This window comes from Neofelis nebulosa, chromosome 8 (assembly GCF_028018385.1).
Source record: "Neofelis nebulosa isolate mNeoNeb1 chromosome 8, mNeoNeb1.pri, whole genome shotgun sequence".
Classification (NCBI taxonomy): Eukaryota; Metazoa; Chordata; class Mammalia; order Carnivora; family Felidae; genus Neofelis; species Neofelis nebulosa.
Genome location: NC_080789.1, coordinates 28257370 through 28261383, shown reverse-complemented (window position 1 = coordinate 28261383; position 4014 = coordinate 28257370). Strand labels below are relative to the sequence as shown.

The 4014-nt window shown below is 43.4% G+C and overlaps 1 non-coding gene across 1 annotated transcript; it reads right to left on the bottom strand.

Moving 5' to 3' along the window:
- Positions 1-3072: 3072 nt before the first annotated feature.
- LOC131484144 (U6 spliceosomal RNA) lies at positions 3073-3178 on the bottom strand. The gene has a single exon (XR_009248055.1). It is a non-coding gene; the product is annotated as a U6 spliceosomal RNA (small nuclear RNA).
- Positions 3179-4014: the final 836 nt, after the last annotated feature.

Here is a 4014-nt window from a genome sequence, read left to right as displayed (position 1 = left end):
TTTTCGCCTCAGAAGCCTTCTCCGGCCTCCCAAACAGAGGTGAGTTCTTTCCCCCTTGAGCCTCCGCTATGACAGGTGCAGCGTTTATTATACTATTTTAGCCACTGTTTGTTCATATCACTTCTACTTTTATCATTATTTCTCAAAGTATGGCCCAAAGAACAATCGCCTCAAAAATATCTGCCTATGAAAAGCGCAAATACCTCGTTCCCATTTTAAATAGGTATCCCTGGGGCTTCTTAGGGGATTAAAGTTTGAGAACCACTGGACTCAAGGGCACGTATCATCTGCATGGTACATGGTAGGTAATGAATGAATGAAAGGACTTCGTTGCTTTGGAGTCACAGGTGGGGCTTCTGTGGCTCCTATTATATGTAACGTGTATGATATGTAACTGCAGCTCAGTCTTGTTCATCATCTTGTCTATTCCAGATCCTCGCCCAGGGCCCTGGGGCATGACAGGCACCAAATGAATGCTTTGTCACGGAAAGAAACCATGGCCCCCAGAAGCTTTTGAGCGCTACACGGCAGGGCCGAGATGCAGCCAAAGCATCAACAAGATTAGCACGAGGCCTGTTCAGTTCCTGAGGACGAGGCACCAAGTAAAAGCAAGATCATAGCTGGCAACGCTCTGATGTTCCTTCGTGGAAATCCTTGATGTGGGCTGTGAAATGTCAAATCCAGATTTGATTAAGCCCAACTCCAAATCCCCAAGGCAAGTGTGTAGCCACAGTCTTAATGTCATTATTGGAGCCACCTCCGTCTGTTGCTTTCAAAAGGGCTGAGCTAGCACCCCGTCCATTGATACTGACTCCTACAGAATGAAGCCTGCGATTAATTCCGCACGTCCGAGGCAGATAATGCCTAAAAAGCTTGATCTGGCTCCTTCCTGAAAATTGAAGTATTAAATTGAACCAAAAAAAAAAAAAAAAAAGAATCCTCTGATCTGCCGTAAAGCCAAGAGAAAGGGTGGGTCCCAAAAACAACAGTAGAAATCAAAGCTTTAGTTTCTTTGGCTTAAGGCTAGACTGTTGTCTGTTTGGAGTTTTCCACTTCCTCCTTTAAATGATAACCTATCAGTTTTCAGTTAACCCATACTTTGAATTTTTAAAGGCAGAAGCCAATAAGCAACACAGGCTGATGGGAGGCAGTGGACCAGCTGAGTGATTCAGTAGGATACAAGTGGAAACTTGGCTTGCTGTGCTGGGACACACTTGAGGGATTGGGCACAAAAAATAGGCCAGAACCGAGTCCCAAACCCAAGTAGGCAACACTGGGATTTATCAAATTAAACCCAAATGCCACAGCTTCACGGGAGCAGACCGGATTTCACCACTGCGTTCTCAGAAGGAAGAGGGGTGGGGGGGCCGCTGCTCCCCAACTCAACCACAAGGCAGAGCTCCACTTTGTTCTGTGAAATTCAGAACACATTTGTTTTTTTGTGTTTTTTTTCCTCTTCAAAATTTGCTCCTGCCCTTCCTTAGGGTCTGCCTAGAACGAAAATACTAAGAGCCAAAAACACCAGCAGAAAGGCTGCTTTATTGTGAAATCCAATCTCAGCAAAAGCAGGAGAATCAGCAATCTTTTGACCTTCCCTAGTTGTGAAGTATAACGGACCCACATGGTTTAGATAACTAGGGAAAGGTCTGATGAGCTGTCAAACCACGGAAATTTTAGAGTTTTGCTTGTCACTCTATATAGAAATGATTCAGAAGTTTCTTAAATTCCAGAGGCTTCCTAAAGCACGACCAGGACGGCTGAGAAGACACATCTCTAGGTGACCCTGGGACCAATCTCCTGCTTCTGGAACTTTTGAAATTAGCCCAAGCCACATATCTAGACACAATGGATTTTGTTGAAGCAGTCTACACCAGACTTGCCACAAGAGATAGATCAGTTCCAAACCAACATCTACTATAGAGGGGTGGGCCAAGCAAATGACTTTCCCCCAGTTTTTGGTTCCTATAGCGAAAGCTAATCCCAGACGTGGCTGGGACATTAAGGCTGGAGTCCTGGCAGCAGCAGCCATTGGGATGACTCATTCAAATATCAAGCCCTCTTTTATGCATAAATTATATTAGACATAGTCCTGCCTTTCAGGGGCTCCCTGGCCTAAAAGCATCCATTGTCTCATTCTCTCTTGGCTTACACATGACATCCAAACTCATCTAAATCATTTCCAGCTTGCTCTCACGTCCTCTTCCGTCTTCCCAGCCCTTCTGCCATGGATTCTACCCTCCAGACCAAGGGTTGGCAAACTTTTTTCTGTAGATAGTCATATAATAAATATTTTAGGCTCGCGGGCCATGTGGTCTCTGTTACAACCATTCAACTCTGCTGTTGTAGAACAAAAGCAGTCATCTTTAAGACATAAATGAATGAGCATGGCTATCTCTCAGTAAAATTTCACTTAAAAAAACAAAAAAACAAGTAGCAGGCTAGATTTGGCCCCCAGACTGTAGCCTGCCAACTCCTGTTTTAGACACACCAAATGTATTCCTTTGCATGTGCTGGTTTCTTTTGTCTTGGAGCTTTTGTCCTTTACCCCCAGCTCAAATAAATTAATTTATTGGAACGCTATTAGGTGTCAGAGACCGTCCCGGGATCTAGAGATGTAGCAGGGAGAAAACAGACAACATTTTCTACTGTATAGAATTCAGATTCTGGTGGAAGCAAATAGATAGTAAATCAGTGGCAAACAAAATCATGCAAGGCAGGTAGAACTACAATGAAGAAAAATCAGGCAAAGTAAGGGGTGAGGATGTTATTTTTTAAATTTAATTTATTTTTTACATTTACATCCAAGTTAGCATATCGTGCCACAATGATTTCAGGAGTAGATTCCTTAAGCCCCTTACTGATTTAGCCCATCCCCCCTGCCCCACCCCCTCCAATAACCCTCTGTCTGTTCTCCATATTTAAGGGTCTCTTCTGTTTTGTCCCCCTCCCTGTTTTTATATTATTTTTGCTTCCCTTCCCTTATGTTCATCTGTTTTGTCTCTTAAAGTCCTCATATGAGTGAAGTCATACGATACTTGTCTTTCTCTGACTGACGAATTTCGCTTGGCGTACGAAAATATGGAAGCCTTCAGGAATTTGCGTGTTATCTTTGCACAGGGCAATGCTAATCTTCTCTGTGTTGTTCCAATTTTAGTACATGTGCCGCCAAAGCGAGCACGAGGATGTTATTTTAAATAGAGTGGTCAAGGAAGGTAACTTTGATGAGGTGATGTGGGCACAAAGATGAAAATAAAGTATAAGCTCCATCAATGTGGATGAGGTGGGGGGCGGGGCAGGGTGGTAAGCATTCCAGGCAGAGGGAGTGTCAAGTACAAAGTGCCCAAGGCAGAGCATTCTTGATATACTGGAGGAAGTGAAAAGGGGACCAGGGTGGTGTAGTGAAGGAGTGAGGGAGGAGATCAGAAACGTAGCTGTGGGCAACGTTGTTTACAGCCTTATAGGCCATGGAAAGGACTTTGATTTTTATTCTAAATAAGTATGGAAACCACTGAAAGGTAGAGAGCAGAGGGTGCTTTCATCTGCCTTCTATTTTAATAGGATCTCTCCAATAGCCGCGTGTAAGATGAAGTGTAGGGAAGTTGGAATGAAAGCTGAGAGACCACTAAGGAGGCTGTTGAAATAATCCGGGGGACAAATGTTGTTTAGGCGGAATGATAGCAGCAATGGTATGAGTGGTCAGATGCTGAATATATTTTGAAGGCAAAGCTGAAAGGTAGGGTGTGGAGGAAATACTCAAGGATAACACCCAAGAATTTTAACCTGAGCAACTGGAAGGGTGAAATCTGACGGACCGAGATAGCAAAAACTGTAGCAATTACAGATCGGGTGGGAATAACAAAGATTTATTTAAGTTATGTTATTCTTTTTTTTTTTTTAATGTTTTTAAATATTTTCTTATTTTATTTTTGAGACAGAGAGAGACAGAACATGAATGGGGGAGGGTCAGAGAGAGAGGGAGACACAGAATCGGAAGCAGGTTCCAGGCTCTGAGCT